The 18,377-nt window shown below is 43.3% G+C and overlaps 1 non-coding gene across 1 annotated transcript; it reads right to left on the minus strand.

Moving 5' to 3' along the window:
- Positions 1–466: 466 nt before the first annotated feature.
- Positions 467–539, minus strand: TRNAE-UUC (transfer RNA glutamic acid (anticodon UUC)). The gene has a single exon. It is a non-coding gene; the product is annotated as a tRNA-Glu (tRNA).
- Positions 540–18,377: the final 17,838 nt, after the last annotated feature.

Here is an 18,377-nt window from a genome sequence, read left to right on the forward strand (position 1 = left end):
GATGGAGAGGTCATTTTGAACTAAATTTGTTTCTTTCCCTTGAGACAAAGTAACACAGCATACTTTTCAGAAAGCTTTGGAGAGTGAATTTTGCCTCTTGCAAAATCACTAATTGTTGTGGGTTTCTTTCTCTTACATAAGACTTCCTTTTGCCTCAATAGATGTCAAGGAGACACTGTAGAAAAGCTGGTAGAAAAAAGTGGGCATGTCCCATCCCAGATCTGCCTCTTGTGAGAGGTGTGGGTTTTCTCTGAAACTCGTTTGTGTTTTTGGATGCTGGAGATCAAAGGCTTTATCTTACAGGTCTGTTCTGAAGACTAAAGAAAAGGCACAGAAAAGGTAAGTACCAAGTCTCACTCAGCTTGCAATCATTTTGGTCTTATGACCTCTTTACAGTCTTAAAATTTATTGAAGACTCAAAGAGCTTTTTTTTTTTTTTTGGCCGTGCAGCTTGCAGGGATCTTAGTTCCCTGACCAGGGGTTGAACCCAGGCCCACAGCAGTGAAAGTGCTGAGTCCTAACCACTGGACCACCAGGGAATTCCCTCAAAGAGCTTTTGTTTAAGTGGATTCTATCATATTTACTACATTAAAAACTAAGATTTACTTTTCAATTAAATTTCTCATTAAAATATCTATTTCGTTAGGAAAAAAATATTAATTAGCAAGAAAAGTTGTAAAGCAACTATACTGCAATTTTAAAAAGAGTAACCAAAAATATGTATCAATTAGCCCATCACAGGCTAACTTTAAAACACGTTTTTATGAAAAATAACTGTATTTTCAAAATAAAAAATATTTAGTTAGAAGAGTGACAGTGCTTTGCATTTTTGCAAACCTCTTTAATGTCTGACATTCACGCATATGTTCTACGTGCAGACTGTTGTGATATCACACATCAGTAGCCTCTAGAAAACTCTATTGTACACTCAAGGAAGAATGGGAGTGAAAAATGCAAATAACATCCTTGCGTTCTATGGAAATAGTTTTGATCCAGGCATTCAATAAGTGATAGTGATTACACGGTTCCCCAAGAGAGTTCATCCCAATTTTGGGTGGCTACTCCAGCCTGTAACACAGGCCGCTCTGTGTGCACAGGAGGTAAGCTGGTCCTTGGAGAAACCCATGAGGGTTATGAGAGGTTTTACTCAGCATGCAAAGAGTCTGATTATAAATCAAGTCATTGACGAGATGACTCAGACCTTGCACAGTTAGAACAAGACTGAGCTCATGGTGCTTCCAGTGAGTGCCCGAGTTGATGTCTATTTTGAACATACAAAATCCAGAAGTCATAAAAACGAATGAAATTCTGCCATTTGCAGCAATGTGTTTGGACCTAGAGAATATTAAGTTTAGTGAAATAAGTCAGAGAGAAAAAGACAAATACTAAAAATAGAACTACCGTACTATTCAGCAATTCTACTCCTGGGTATATATCTGGGAAAAAATGAGAACACTAATTTCAAAAGATACACCTCAATGTTCATAGCAACACTATTTACAATAGCCAAGACATGGAAGCAACACAAGTGCCCATCAACAGACGATTGGATTAAGAAGATGTGTGTGTGTGTGTGTGTGTGTGTGTGTGTGTGTGTATATATATATATATATAAACGATGGAATATTACTCAGCCATTAAAAAAGAATGAAATACTACCGTTTGCAGCAATGTGGATGGATCTACAGAATATTATACTTAGTGAAATAAGTCAGACAGTGTTTACTATTGATATCACTTACATGTGGAATCTAAAAAATATTACAAATGAATATATATATACAAAACAGAAACAGACTCAGATATAGAAAACTAACTAGTGGTTACCAAAGGAGAGAGGGGGGCTTCCCTGGTGGCGCAGTGGTTGAGAGTCTGCCTGCCGATGCAGGGGACACGGGAGAAGGGAAAAATTAGGGGTATGGAATTAAGAGATACAAAACTACTATGTATAAAGTAGATAAGCAACAAGGATACACTGTACAGCACAAGGAATTATAGCCATTATCATGTAATGATTTTTAATGGAGCATAATCTGTAAAAATACTGAATCGCTATGCTGTATACCTGAAATTAATACAGTATTGTAAATCAACTCTACTTCAACTAAAAAAAAAAAGAAGTCATGGAAGTCACTCAAAGAGCAATTGGTTAACCAAACATTTTATTTCAAATGAACATAAAATCTGCCTTTCAATGACTTCCAAAATGTTTCATTTCCTTCCTGCTTTGGATGATGAGATGCATTTACTGTGTCTCTATCTCCTCCCCAGCAGGCATCTGAGCCTGATGAGTCCTGTGTTAATGAGCCTCTGCCTCCTGCTGAGACTTGTGTGACTTCCCTGGGCCCGAATTGTGTCTGCCCAGGTGGGCATGAGGTCCCCCAGGCTGCCTTCAGCAGAGGGAGAACCAGAGCCAGTGCTTCAGCGGCTGTGTGGGTCGTGGTGTCCCTGGGTCTCTGTCAAAGTCCCTGGGTCTCCACTGACTCACGGCTCTCTCCCTGTCCTGTCCCACCTCTCCATTTAGGCCCTTCTTCCTCCCTCCTCTCCTTCTGTGCCTGTGAATAGAACTCCCTTCACGTGCCAGGGCCATGCTGGGCTCTTGTACATAATTAAGATACAATTGGGAATTCCCTGGCAGTCCAGTGGTTAGGACTTGTTGCTTTCACTGCCGTGGGCCTGGGTTCAACCCCTGGTCGGGGAACGAAGATCCCGCAAGCCCTGCGGAGCAGTCAAAAAAAAAAAAACAAAAAAAAAAACATGCTGTCTACAAAGTAAGTAGCATTTGTACCCATTTTCTGGACCAGAAAAATAAGGCACAAAGGAATTAAGTAACTTACCCCTGAGACCAGGCTGTGACCCTTCCTCTCCAGACTCTCCATCTCATCACTGTTGCCTCTTTAAGTAGCTTCTTCTTTTGGACACTGTCCATCTTCACCGTCTTTCCCATGTGCTACCTTTGATAGGTCTCACCACGCACACGCCTACCACGTGCCCTCTAAACGCATCTTCCAAAAGACTGCAAATTGATGGAGTCCCTGTGATGTGCCAGGAACTGCTCTAGGGCCCAGGAGAGAGCAGTGAGCAGGGCTTCTCTCACGGAGCTTCCAGTCTCTTCCTTTTTTGCACTGACATTCAGACTCGTTCAGGCCCTTTTGCTTCCTCCGCTGTCTTCTGCCTTTGTTCCAGAAACACTTTTATCTTGGGCAGATATGGACTGGACAATGCTTTGCTTTGTGCTGTGTCTTTAGCAAACCCCTCCCAGCCTCTCCTCTCTCAAGGCTACTCTGCTGGCCATTCCCGGGTTGGTCCCCAGCCTTTAAGGTGTCAGCTGGCTCTGAGCCCTCAGCTTTTCCTCATCCATATCGGCACCCCACCCCATCCGGCCCTACCCCGTACCACTTCATGAGAAAGCCGCCATTTCAGGGAAGCTGGCCTTTCTGGAACCTCACACACACTCACGGCAGCCAATCCCCCATTGTCTGCTGAAAGCAGGAAGCTGGCACGGCTGTAGAAGCTGCAGGGAGATGGCAGGTCAGGGTCTGCCTGAGATGCTAGAGCTTGACAAGGCCAAGGGCAGGCCAGAGGCCCCTGAGAGCTAGACCTAAGTGAGGAAGAGCCAGGTCAGAGAAGAGGAAACAGGTTAAGTGCTTCATTCATTCATTCAGAATATGCATTCAGTACCTTCTTTGTTTCAGGGACTGTTCTAGGCCTGGGCTACAGCTATGAACAGAACCAACAAATCTGCCCTTGTGAAGTTTGCAATATATTGGGAAAGACAAACCATAAACAAATAAATATGTACAATAGTGTCAGATGGTGATAAATATTATAAGGAGAAATAAAGCAATGTCTGGGGACAGAGCTGATGGAAGTGGGGAAAGGATGCTCTTTTAGATAGTGTCATCAGAGAAGAGCTCTTCTGGGAGGGGTGGCATTTAAGTAAAGTAATAAATGAAGTAAGAGAATGGTCCAAGTGAATGCCAGATAGAGAGTATTCCGGGCAGAGGAAATAGCTGTTGCAAAATCCCTGAGGTGGGAGTGTGCTTGTTGGCTTTGAGTGGCAGGAAGCAGGAAGACAGCATTGCTGGAGGGAATAAGAGAGAAGGGGGGTCAGGAGTGAGGGTGGTTAGGGGCAGGGCAGCCTGAGCCCCAATCGCTAGGGGGCTAGGCCCCAGACAGAGGGCTCTTTATACTGCACCATGCTGCCTCTTCAAGGAGTTATCATAAGAGGGAGTCTGGTTTTGAAGATCAGCAAAAATGATGCTTTGGGCTCTCTTGACATTTTCTTTCCTTCAGTTCACTTGCAAACCAACCAACAATCAGAGTGAAGGTTATACAGGAGATCAAGAATACAAAGGACAGGGCTTCCCTGGTGGCGCAGTGGTTGAGAGTCCCGCCTGCATCGTGGAACTGTGAACTTTTGAACTGGGCCAAGTAGCAAATATTCGGAGAACTCTGCAAGAACACGTGCAGCTTGCTCCAGTAATGGACTTCGGCCTAGTGACAGCCTTAGCAACCAAATCATGTGTAGCTAAGGCAAGCTTTCGGCTGTCAACACCAATCAAAATTATTTGTAAACAGCTGATGCAAGCATTTCCTTTTGTCTTTAAAACCTCCCGACTTTCACTCCCTAAAGGGACACTATTTTGGTTGCTACTCAAATCTGTGTACCCTGAACTGCAATTCTTTGATCCTGAATAAACACTTTGATGGCTTGCCTCCTAAGAACTTAAAGTTGACACAGGGAACCAACCCTGATAGCACCTTGATCTTGGATTTCTAGCCTCCAAAACTGTAAGAAAATGTCTGTAGTTTAAGCCACCCAGTCTGTGGAATTTTTTTTGGCAGCCTGAGCCCGCTAAAACACATTCCAGTGAGTTACTTCTGTATTCTGTTTACTATGCATCACAGCACCTCTGGCAGGCCTGGCAATGGCCTACCTCACCATCAAATCGGAGAGGAAGACTCCCTCTGACTTCTAGGAAGGGCAGTTTTGCTCGCAGGAGGGGTGAGCAAGAGGTAGTTTGGAATCTGGGATGCACTTGTTTATGCCTCTATTTCTTCACCTATAAAATGGGGAAGATAATACCAGTGCTTTGGGGGAAGTTCTAAATATAAAATTCGGTTGAATAAATAGCTGTTGACATCATTTATGCATAAGGCGTTGTACTGAGAAGGATGTAAGGGTAAATATGTGTGTTTCCCTTATGGGAAATTTTTCTCAATCATAAGGTATATGTGTTTAATAACTGTGAAAGTGTTTTGCGACATTTTTAGATGAGGCGGGTTTTTTTTCATAATGTTAACAATCTTGGTACTTGTTTAATGTAAACGTACTGATTTTGTAATCATTATAGTAGTCTAAGTACTGTCTCTTAAGGTGTTAAAACATTTACAAGACTAATATATTTGTGAATTGAAATTAACATTTAGAAGTATTGGATTAGGTTTGCAATGTTTAAATATTTGGGACAATTCACTCGTAAATTTATATATTTTGATTTATTAGTTATGTAAGTAGTCTGAGAGTATTTAGAGGATTGTTGACTATTTAATGTTCAAAGAAATGGTAATCATTTAATAAAAGTGTGTGTAAGATCACTACATTATGCATCACCCCTAGGTAACAAAAAGTTGGGGAGAAGTGGAGGGTATTAAGAATGCAGCATAGGGACTTGCCTGGTGGTCCATTGTTACGACTCTGTGCTTCTACTGCAGGGGGCACGGGTTCGATACCTGATGGGGGAACTAAGGTCCACATGCCGGAGCTGCACAGCCAAAAAAAAAAAAAGAATGCATAGGGGGGTGTAGAGGGACTCTAGAGCAGCTGCCTGATGTTTGAGAGATAATGACAGAGAGGAGAGTGGAGGAAAACGGCTATATGCTAAGGAAACAAATCCTCTTGGGCATTTTCTGGAAGGGTTATAATAAAGATTCTAAGTGCTTAATTACTCTTTGGTTGCCAGGCTGTGTTTCTTTGAATACGACCCCATGCTATGATTGGACCAAAAAAAAATACCTGACTTTACACAAGTTACAGGAGTAAATGTGCAAGGTTAATGCACAGAATGATTTAAATGAAGCAGCTTTCTCTGCAGTATCATCCGGATTGACCCAAAGACTTTCCTTCAGGAAAGTACAAATGGACTAAACTTAAAATTCCTGCAAAATGACTGTGTCCAAGTTGGTGTATAGATAGAGGATGATGTTATTTAGATCAGAGTATCTCAGAAAACCCACAAGGCTGGAACTTACATCCAATGCTTGAAATGTTTCCCTTTTGACCTACAAATGACCTTACAGACAGACACGCGCGTGCGCGCGCGCACACGCGCACACACACACACACACACACACACACACACACACTGAGCTGAGATTTTTTTTTTTGGTTCTCTCTTTCATGACTATTTTGCATGACTGTAATAGTTCAAATTTTCTGACCCTGTGGTTTGATGGAATTCAGGACACACCATCTCAAAATATGGCCCCTTGGCGTATTGAATACTTGGGGCTGGGGGAATCTGAAAGAACAGCAGAAGCTGGAAGGTCACTCTGACCCTTCCCACCACGCCTCTTCCCTGAAAACAGGTCATAAAACCCTCACGTGAGGCGTGCCCTCCCTATACCCAGAGGAAAAGAGTATCCTTATCTCAGAAGACCAAGGGACTCCAAGTAGAATCCCAACAGGCCTTGCCGGGATTTCCCCAGTTTACTCCACTCACCTTATATTCCTTAAGCTGTCATATTTCTACCTGACTGCCCACTCTTCATCAAGCCTAGCATAAAAACACTCAGGTCTAACTCTTTCTTCCAGGTCTTCATTTCCTTATTAAGGCTCCTGTGTCATGTAAAATTTATATTAAATAAATGTGTATGCTCCTTTCTTGTCAATCTGTTCCAGTGTGTGTTTTTCCAACGCCACCAAGCAGTTAACTCAGTTCTGACACTATCTACCTGGAGAGAGCATCAGATTTCACAGGTTAAGTGTTCAGTCCCATAGACCGCCCACCCCTCCTTCATGTTAGATGCCAACTGCAACTCCAGGCTGTTACCTGTGCTTCTGACCAACTGGCTATACATTGGAAGGTCCCCTGACCTCCTCCTTGGGTGTGGTTAATTTGCTAGAGTGGCTCACAGAACTGAGAGAAGCATGTACTTACGTTTACCAGTTTATTATAAAGGATATTAGGGAATTCCCTGGCGGACCAGTGGTTAGGACTCGGTGCTCTCACTTCTGGGGCCCGGGTTTGGTCAGGGAACTAAGATCCCACAAGCCACGAGGAGGAGACAAAAAAGAAAAAAATAAAGGACAGATTTTTGATCATAAAAAATATATATTAAAGGCTATGATGAACAGCCAGATGAAGAGGTACATAAGGGGTCCAGAAGGGTCCCAAGTGCAGAGCTTCTGTCCCCTTGGAACTGTGTGCACTACCATCCCAGCATGTGGCTGCTTCATCCACCCAGAAGCTCATCAACTCTTGATGTTCAAGGGTTTTTACGGAGCTTCATGTGTAGCCGCCGCCTCCCCTTCCCAGAGTTCAGTGGATGGTGCTGAAAGTTCCAACCCTCTAATCACTTGATCTTTCTAATGACCCACCCCATCCTGAGGCTATTGAGGGGTCCCACCCTAAGGCACCTCATTAGATAAACTCAGTGTTCTGGAAGGGGAAATCTTGTGAGAAACAAGAGAGACACTCCTATCACTCAGGAAATGCCAACGGTTTTAGGAGCTCTAAGCTAGGATCCGGGGACAAAGCCCAAACAGATTTCTTATTTGACTACATCTATATTTGTCAGTTTAATTTTCAGACACTGCCAGGGACCCTAAAAAAAAAAAAACAAAAAATCTCTTTCCTCCCCTACAGGTTCTCCCTACTAAAATAAGCAAGATTTATTGAGTGCCTACTTGGTACCCAGTACTTTCCTGGCTGCTGTTACATACTTTATCCTGTAGAATCTTCACAACTCTGTGAGATAGATTTCGCTATTTTCATCTTTACAGATTAGAAAATCAAAGCTTCTAGAGATTGCCTTCCTTGCCTGAGAATCCAGAGCCAGAGTTCAGAGGCAGGTCTCCCAGACTGTGAGCCCACGACCTCCCCACTGCACTAAACTGCTTTCTAGAAACTTAGTCTTGAGCCTTGTATGTGACCTGTAGCCTAGTCCTCACTATTCTGTGGCTTTCTCTTTTTTGCAGCCTTGGGGCAAAATGGAAACAAACCAACACAAAATAAACCCCATAACCTCTGGTTTAAGGTAGTGCATTTCAAGCTTCCCTAAAGAACAGATGGTCAGGACTGAATTCAACCATGTTTGGATTACTCTTGATTTCTAGCACACAGCTTTGAGAGCCTAACCTTTCTTGTTTGAGGTGATGGCTTTATTCCTGTATTTCCGGAAGCGACTATGTTACCGAGTCCAAGCTCGCTCGGCTTGCCGCGTGACAGACCAGCGAATCAGAGACGAGGTGTTCTGGCAAGGAACATGACTTTATTCGGAAAGCCGGCAGATCTAGAAGATGACAGACTAGTGTCTCTGAAAAACCATCTTATTGGGGTTTGGATGCCAGTTTCTTTTAGAGGGGGAGGAGATGAGGAAGTAAAGTAAAAAGGCCATAAGTTTTGCAAATGTCCCCTGGAATGGCCAGCCTCGGGGAGGGGAATGTGTTCATTTCTTCTTTCTTGCAGCCATCCACAGGTGGACAGGATCAGGATGTACAAAGGCACTTTGGTTTAACACTCAGGCAGAGGGGCAGGGTTCCCTGAGGCAGGCCATTATGTATGATTATAATAACAAAAGCAACGAAAAGCAAAGATTAAAGTCAAAGAAACAGATCGATTGTGGAATCCGATTTAGCTCTTCCCTGTTACAACTATATTTAGGAAAGAAGTTGTTTATAGATGTCAGCATTCCAGAGGCAGTTAAGGAGACCCAGAGTGCCTTTGAGTCATAATAAATTAGGCTTCTGTGACATCACTTCTTATGTAAAGAAGAGTGAAGTCATTTGTTCCGGGAGCCCTTGGGGGGCATGTGGAGGTATGCCAGGAGGCTTGCTTCTCCCTCATCACGTGAGCGACTGCCAGCATCTGAGTTCCCTCTGTCCCGGGCTGCATTCTGCTCAGCGTAACCATTGCAATCTTTTAAGTAAGGACACGAGTACACCCTATTTTCAGAACACACAAAATAGCAAAATTCAAATACAAAGAATGGACAAATAAGGGACAAACTCATCCCCAAATAATTACTTGCTTTAAGTAAACATTCATTGCATGATTTCATTTGCAGGGCAGACCCCCCCCCAAAGGCATTTAACTCGTAAGGTGATTAATATGAACTCTATTTATGCAAAAATCTATAGCATAGAATAGCTGGCATTTCTGTGGGGTTCTATAGATTTCAAAAGGATTTGACGTGTGTGTTCATATTTTATTTTGTCCTCACGACCGCTTTGCAAGATGGGGTGAGTACTGTCATTCCCGTGTTACAGATGAGAAAACTAAGGCAAAGAGAGCTAAGTCCTTGGCCCGAGGTCACATAGCTGGAAAGTACCTGAGCTAAGGCAAGATCCCAGATCATGTGACTCTTTGTTAAAACACTCTTTCCTTTATAAGCGTACTTCGTTTTTAGATTTATTTTTTTCCTTTGAAGCAGGACTCAGACACGTAGGAGCTATTTTGGAGTACGTTCAAATTTGAAATGGAGAACTGTTTGTAAAAAATGACTTGTCTTCTTCCAAAGAGGGTAGCTGGAGATCTGTACGATTCTGAAAAGAGGATCTAAAAATATACCTCATCAGGATCACCAGTGAAGCTTTCAAAAACACACAGATGATCACGCTGGACTACAAATATACTCAGTAAGAATTTCCAGGTGTGGGTTTATTTGTTTTCCTTTAAAGCTAAAGAGTCGAGTCAGCCAAAACTAAAAAGCACAAGTTCAAATGTGGCCAGAGGGCGGCAATCTGAGGACTGCTAATGAGGGTCATAGATTTTCAGAGTGAATGGCTCCTATGCTCAATGATTTATGCCATTTCCTTGCAGGCAAACCTAATAAAATGAATTCGTACTTAACTCCTCTAGCAGAGAAGAGAGAATGAATCATTTGTAATTGAAGATAATCAAGAATAAGTTCTGTTTAGCTTTAGAACATGGTTCTATATTTATGTTGAAGATCTAGCCTATAAACTCTTTCTAGAGTAATGTTCCTCATACATGGATGGTTCTAGTCATTATACTACTCCACTCAGAAGTCTCCCATGGTCTTGCATTGCCGCCCCCCCTGAATCCCTGTAAGTCCACCAGTCCACATCAGACTGCTTACAATTTTCAAAAAGCATTAGATTTTGTTTGGGTCTTTATCCATGTCCCTCAACTTGAAATTCCCTTTACTTTTCTCTTCCACAGTGTCTGCCTGCTAAATTCTGCCCATGGGTTGACTGGGTTCAGCTAGGAAGTTCTCACTTGCGGAGTTTCCTGGGGTGGTAGCTAGAGGGAAGCTGGGGCTGGAATCATCTGAAACCCTAGCTGTCCACCCAGGAGGGCTCACTCACATGGCTGGCAGTTGATGCTGGCTGTCGGCTAGGAACTTGGCTGTTAACCAAAACATCTTCACGTTATCTCTCCAGGTAGCTTGGTCTTCTCATAGAACAGCAGTCACATTCTAAGAGGGAGCATCTCAAGAGCAAAGGTCCAAAACACTCAGGCAGAAGCCTCTAGGCCTGTTGTAACTGAGGCTTGGAAGTCCCAGAATGTCCCTTTTGCTGTATCCTGTTGTCCAAACAGGTTATTAAGCCCAGCCCAGATTCAAGAGGAGGGGAATTACATTCTACTTTTTGATGTGTTGAACATTATGCAATTATAGGTAGAGAAGGACTCAATGGTGACCTTTCTTGGAGAACATCTACATTACCTTTGAATAAAGCTAGAACACTGTAAGTGATGCCGAAACTTGGCCTCTGTACACCAGTGCCAAGTCGAATGAATCTTGGAGACAGAGTTTTAGGTGAAGTAGAAAAGAATACCTTTATTGCTTTGCCAGGCAAAGTGGGACACAGCTAATGCCCTCCAAACTGTGTGTCCCAACTTGGGGGATTTGGTAAGGAGTTGCATAGCAATGGTTCAAGGGCAGGGCTGCTTATAAGGATCAGGGTGTGTGCAGGGCCTGCATTCCTTTAATCTGGCCTCGAGTGGTCTCTTGATGAGCTTCTGTGGTTCTTGAGGTTATCAAACTGTGAGCTTCTCTTTGGCATGAAGAATGCTTCATCCATCAAGTAGTTAACATCTTCCATTTGTTGGGGGTTCTGCAGAAGAGCTCAAAGATATTGTTATATTTATCCACTGAGGTGGAACCAGGACCCTGCCCCAAGGCTGCACTATTGTTTCTCGACTGCCCCCCCTTGTCCCTGCAACCCCTCCCTTCCCTGATTAGCAACTGTTTGAACCTGCCCTTTGGAACTCAGGGAAGGTCATGGAGGCTGAAGCCTAGTCCCTACAAATAAGAAAGGAGGAACACAGAAAGGCTTTCATGGCCAGGAGCCCAACAGCATCCTGGTTGGTTTCATAAGCTCCATCCTCAGTGTAAGAGCCAATGAAAAACAAACATCAGAGAGAAGGAAAGAGAAATGGACTTTGCCTTTCTGGACCCCTCCTTCAGGTGCAGGTGGAAAATTTGAATCACAAGCTAATTATTGGGGAATTATGGCCAGAAATTTCACTATCTGTGTGGTGTAAAGAGGAAAAAAGGAAAGAAATCAAGTAATGAATTTAATCTAATATGGTCACGGGATTGTAATGCATCCAAGATCCTGGCAGAAAATAAGTACAAAACCTCTCTGGAGGAAAGTCAACACGGGCCTCAAAATTTTTTCACTGATAAAAGTCTAAAGAATAGGGGCCCATAGTCATGATATCCCCTGGATTACCCTCTCCCCACTCCCATTCTATGCCAACAGGGTCTCTATTTTCAACCTCTTTTCCAAAGAAGAAAAATGAATTATCTGTAGAAAGCCATCTCCCTTACTGATCTCCCTCCTAACCCATTTTTGGCCAGTTTGATATCATCTCTACTCCAGAATAAATTACGAATCAGCTTAATTAAATCCAAAACAGAGAACTGGTCATTTAAAATAGTTACAAAATAGAATGGCGTTTGCGTCTTAGGTCCCACTGAAAAAGCACAGTTCCAGTACCATAATTCTATGAAAGTTTACATGACAAAAATCCATTCTCCCAGTTAACAATTTATGTAAATACTTGCTTGAGGGGATACCTAATCTCTCAGACAAAAAGGACTATATTTAAAACACCAGAGGCTTTTGGCTTTCACTTTGGTAAATAAGATTTCCTTTTGGTTTAACTCCTCAAGGACAATTTCTTCTCCTTGTTCCCAGGGTTCTTCACCCAGCTGGGAAAAAGAAGTCTTGGAAGAAGGAAAAGTAAATCATGAAGTTCCTCTCTCTCATAGACCCCCCCCCCCTACACACACACACCATAGACTTAAAGACACTGATAACTCACAACCCCTTCATTACTGCTTATCCCAAGGACCTTTGTTGCTCCCACCCAGTATTCCCAGCTTTATCTGGGCTCTCTGACCCTTTGAAAGTTATTGAGATTTCTAATTGCCATTTGAAAATCTCTAGGACTCTACGCTACAAACACATATTTTATCTTTCACCCTTCTTTGAGTGCATCACTGCTCCTTCCCTCTTCAGTTGCTGGGCCTGTTGAATGGGTCCAGGCCATGCCCATTATAGACACCTGGCTAAATGGTGGTTCTCTTTCCACCTCACTTGCAATGCAGAATATGTGGCCTCTGCAAGCCCCATTTCACACCCCCTGCAGCTGAGATTTCAGTGGGTTTAACTCCAACCTCCACTTTCTTTCTTTCTTTCTTTATCCATCCATCTATCTATCTATTTATTTTTACTGAAGTATAGTTGATTTATTATATTATATTAGTTTCAGTTGTACAGCATAGTCATTCAATATTTTTATCAATTATAGGATTACACTCCATTTAAAGTTATTACAAAATAATGACTATATTTCCCTATGCTGTATAATATATCCTGTTGATTATTTATTTTCTGCATAATAGTTTGTACCTCTTAATCCCCTACTTCTATCCTGCCCCTCCCCACTGGTAACCACTAGTTTGTTCTCTATATCTGTGAGTCTGTTTTTGTTTTGTTAAATACATTTGTTTGATTTGTGGTTTCCATGTCGAGAAGACCCTTTAACATTTCTTTTAGGGTAGGCTTAGTATTGATGAACTCTTAGTTTTTGCTTGTCTTAGAAGTCCTTTACCTCTCCTTCTATTCTAAATGATAATATTGCTGGGTAGAGTATCCTAGGTTGCAGGATTTTCCCTTTCAGCACTTTAAATATATCATTCTACTCCCTTCTGGCCTGCAAAGTTTCTACAGAAAAATCAGCTGATGGTCTTCTGGGAGTTTCCTTGTACATGACTCTGTTTTTTTCTTGCTGTCTGTAGAACTCTCTCTTTAACTTTTGCCATTTTAATTATGATATGTCTTGGTGTGAGTCTGTTTGGGACCATCTTGCTTGGGACCCTCTCTACTTCCTCTACCTGGATATCTGTTTCCTTCTTCGGTTTGGGGAATTTTTCAGCCATAATTTCATCAAATACATTTTCAACCCCTTTCTCTCATCTCCTTCTGTGACCCTTATAATGCAAATTTTGGTACATTTGATGTTGTCCCAGAGATCACTTAAACTGTTCTCATTTTTTTAATTTGTTTTTCTTTTTGCTGTCCTGATTAGGTGATTTATATTATTTTATCTTCCAGCTGACCTATACATTCCTTCTTCTGTATCACCTAGTCTGCTCTTAATTCCTTCTAGTGTGTTTTTCATTTCAATTATTGTATTCTTCAGTTCTGACTGGTTCTTTTTTATATTTCCTGCTTCCTTGTTAAAATTCTCACAGGTTTTATCTATTCTCTTCCCTAATTCAGTTAGCATTCTTATTACTAATGCTTTGAACTCTTTATCTGGTAAATTGTTTATTTCTGTTTCATTAGTTGTTTTTTTCAGGGGTTTTCACTTGCTCTTTCAATTGAAACAAATTCCTCTCTCTTCTCATTTTGCTTAACTTTCTCTGTCTCTATGAAATTAGATGAAACAGTTACCGATTGTGGTCTTAAGAGGGTGTCCTTGTGTTGGAGCATCCCTGTACATACTGCATGTGTCAGTGGCTTTGGTGGGAGAGCTGGATCTGAACACAAGTCCCATCTTTCCTCAGGGTGTGCTGGCAGCTGTCATCTTGGTAGGAGGTGGAGCTGGAGATGGAGCGGGGAGACCCGGAGCCGGGTGTGAGCAGGGGCTTCTTCTCTGCTCAGTGGCTGTCACTGCCCTGTTGGGGGTGGGGGTGGGTCCCAAGTTGCTGGAGCAGAAGACCTGAGGGTCGGATCCAAGCAGGCTCTCTTCCCTGTAAGGGTGTGCTCTCCCCCTTCCCAGCACCAGCACCACGGGAAGCAGTGCTGGAGCAAGAGGGGCTGGTGTGAGCATTCAGAATGGCTTGCAGCATGGGCTGTGGCATCTGGCTGGGGTCAGAGACCCAGACTGCTTCTGATGTGCTGTCTGTGTAAGCCCCAGTAGTAGCTGCCTCCCCACCCTGCTCAGATACTGCTTGGAGTCTCAGTCTCCTTTGTCTCTCACAGCTGAGCTCTCCCTTGGCCTTTGCCACCCTTACCCTGGTGTGGACCTGTACTGCAGGTCAGGTGGGATCAGTGTGGGTGCTTTGCATGGGTCAGGGCATGGATTGTGGAGGTCTGGACCCAGACAGAGATCAGGACTGCTTCTGATATGCTGCCTGTATATGCACCAGTAACGATTGCCCCAGTCTTGCTCAGATGCCATTTTGGGTTTGAGTTGCTTTTGGGTCTCATAGCTGAGCTTTCTCCTTGGCCTCAGCAGCCCTTGCCCCAAAGTGGAGCTGCATCTTGAAGCAAGCAGGACTGGAGCAGTTGCTTGGTTCAGGCTGGGACATGTGCTGGGGAGGTCGCGGAAAACCGGCCACCCTCTCCACCTTGTTTTGGAAGTAAGTAACTGTGTCCAGGCTTCCCATAGCCCTCCTTTTAGTCCCACTGGCCCTCCAACCAGCCAAGGGGACTCGTCTTCCTGGTGTCAAACCCCAGGTAAGGGTGCCCAATGTGTGGCTCTAACTGCTCACTCCCCAGGGAGGTTCTCTACCTATGGTATCTCCCTTCTCTGCTGAGTCCCTTCCCAGGAGCACAGGTCCTGACCCAATAGCTTCTCTTCCCTTCCTACCTGATTCCATGTGGATATTGCTTACAGCCTTGGTCGTGCAGGAGTCTTCCTGCCTCTCCACTTTGTTTTCAACAAGAATTGTTCCACATGTAGATGTACTTTTGATGTGTTTGTTGGGGGAAGTGAGTTTTGATCTTCTCCCCACAACTCCCGCTTTAGGTGTAGACTCTGACCATCCTCATTCAGTCAGAGTAATCTCTTCTTCCTTGGTTTATTAGGAGCTGGTATGCAATCTGAGTAGGTCTGATCAAAAGGAACCCTGTGACTTTGTTAGATGACTTGGGCAGGAGATACCCTGTTTCTTCTCCTGGATACAAGTAAGGAAACATGTAGCCTCAGGGCTGCTTGCAATCAGCTTGTTTCCATGAGGTGATTCAGCCATGGGACCAAGCCAACACTTGGAGAGAAAGGCTCGCAGAAATCCTGGTTGAATAGGGCCTGAAGTCCAACTTCCCTTTGTATGGTTCAGTTATGCAGTATAGTGGTTGTTTAAGCCCCTTGGAGTTGGGTATTCTGTTACTTCCAGCTAAAAAATCCTGACATACCAAATCACCCCTCACCTCAGAAAGTGACTCCCCTCACCCCAGAAGGAAGCTCCCTTTCCATGGCAGGGCTGGGTGGGCTTTCCTCAGGGGCCCAAATCCAAATGCAGTCCTTTTCTGCTTTCCTTTCTTCTCTCAGGGCACAATTTCCATTTCTGGTCACCTTTCTTTGCTTCCTCGTCTTTTTTTTTTTTTTTAAGGCAGAATTAATTTGAATTTTCAACTTAATTTTTATTTTATTTCAGCAATACATATTCACAAGTTAGACAGTTAAATACTTATTAAGAGGAAAAAAGAAATCCCCACCTTCTCCTCCCACACCCAACTTCTCTCCAAAGGCAATCCCTGTCAATCTTTTTCACTGTTTCTTCTGGGCTTTATCCTCTATTGTTAAATAACAGTTTTATACAGATATTTGTCATTCTTTAGCTTTAGTTATTACAAATTTTCTGTGATTAAATATAGGAACATAGATTTATTATACCCCTCCCCCCTCATACACATCCTCTCCCCCTCATTTCCTGAAAAAAGTTATATCACCATATTTTGCTATTTACATTCCCTATGTAAATATTGTTCACAGCTGAGCCATGTAGTGTACTATGGTTATATTTCCTTTCTTAAACAACAATTTCTTTTTCCCTAGCATTTAATAATTGCATTGCCTTTTCACTTGTTTATTTTCCTATGTATTTTTACTAGTTCATCCCACGCTATCCAAGAAAAATATAAATCCCTCCAACGTGTGCAGATCATTAGTTTCTTGTTTTTCTGCTACGCACAAACGTGCTGGGAATTTTCTTCATCTTACTCCTTGTTTGCTAGATGTCATGTTTTCCTTTATCCGGGTTAATCTCTTATTTTAGAGAAGCAAGTTCTCCAGTAGGTTTCTAATAGAAAGTGTGAGGGTGATAAAAATGTTGAGACCTTTCATACTGAAAATGTCTCTATCTACCCTCTCATTCATTGTTGGTTTCTCATGTTCAGGCCCTTTCCTCTGATGTGTGGTCGTCATTGACTGCTCATAATAAGAGTGAGGCTCTAACAGGTTGATTAGATGCTCTCTATGAGTAGAAGGGATTAGTTGCGGCGTGGGCTTCCTGTCGGGTAAGTAATAGGGCCGGCACCAGCTTTTGTGTCGGGGGAATCCCCAAAAGTCTGTGTCTGTTGGTCTTTTTCCTTGAGTCGGGCAGTTTCCCCATAGGAGGAGCCTCCAGCCTTCTGTCTTGACAAGGTATGAGTCTGTCAGCATTCTTGTAGCTGAGTGAGGGAATGGCTCTGGGGCTTTTGTTCTCTATGAAGACTTTCCTTCCGTCCGTTGCTAGCTTCAGAACACCACCCTCCCACCCTCCACTCTGTCTTGGGGTCAACAACTCCAAAGAGAAAACTTCAGCCTTCAGTCTTCTCATGAGAGAGAAGCGGTAGGTACCTGATGGGGGAAGAGAACTCTTACTCAGACTTTCAACTAATCCTTATGGAGGTTTGCAAGGGGAATGGAAGGGAAAGCACCCAGCCAACCTCTCTGCACAGAGGTTTTTAAAGCTCTTACGAAGTTGTGTGAACTTGAACAAGTTCCTTGATTTCATCTGTAACATGAAGTTGAAGGGCTTTGGTGAGAGGGTTAAATGGAATTAACGGATGGGAAGTGCCTTGTGCAGTCTGCCCAGCACAGAGAGGGTACTCAATTGTTGGCAGTACAGTGGTCACGGTGGTAGCAGTAGGTAGTCTCCTTAGCCTTGTTTCACTGGACAGAAAGGACCTCCCTCCCACAACCCAGTGCTTTGCTACGCTCTCTCAAAAGAAAGCCACCTTACTCATGTTCTGCCAAAATGTTAATAGAATTTCAGGGGTACCACAATCTTTGCAACTTGCCTTCCACCCCACCCTCTCTCTGAGTTCCCATCCAAACCCTTAGCACCACCTCCTCTGTTCTGGCTCCCATCCAGATGGATTAACCTGCAGGATGGGAACTGCAGTGAACACCCTGAACCCAAATCTCAAGAGTAAAATGGATCCCCTTCTCTCCTATTCCACACATAATCCCTCCACCTGCTAGGGCAATGCCCCAGGTCTTCCTCCTACTCTTCCTGTTTTCCTCACCCCCTGACAAGAGAGAGGTATGCCCTTTGCCTTCGGTGTGCTAGAGACCCTCTCCTAGTGCAAAATGAAATTCTTTTTTCCCCTTTCTCTCTTCTCCCTGTTTTTGTCCCACTGCTCTTGTTGGGGACCTTGACTCTGCTTTGTTAGAGGACAGGCTTCCTCTTCACAGTCTGTGTCTTTCTCCTGAATGCTAAGGATGCTTTTCTTATCTGCTCTGGGGCCTCCAGTAACTTTGTTAATTGGCTATGTCTCGGGGGATTGAAGAGGGAAGAAGAGCTGGAGAAGCTAGGAATGTTGGGATGGTCTTAAAATTAAGAATTTAGAATGCCTAGTGGGCCAGAGATCTGGTACAGGATCTGATGAGAAGCAGCAGTCACCATGCTCAGCAGTTTTTCCCAGTCTGACTTTTTTTTTTTTTTTTTTTTTTTTTTTTTTT

The sequence above is a fragment of the Physeter macrocephalus genome, chromosome 13, assembly GCF_002837175.3.
Source record: "Physeter macrocephalus isolate SW-GA chromosome 13, ASM283717v5, whole genome shotgun sequence".
In the NCBI taxonomy this organism is placed as follows: Eukaryota; Metazoa; Chordata; class Mammalia; order Artiodactyla; family Physeteridae; genus Physeter; species Physeter macrocephalus.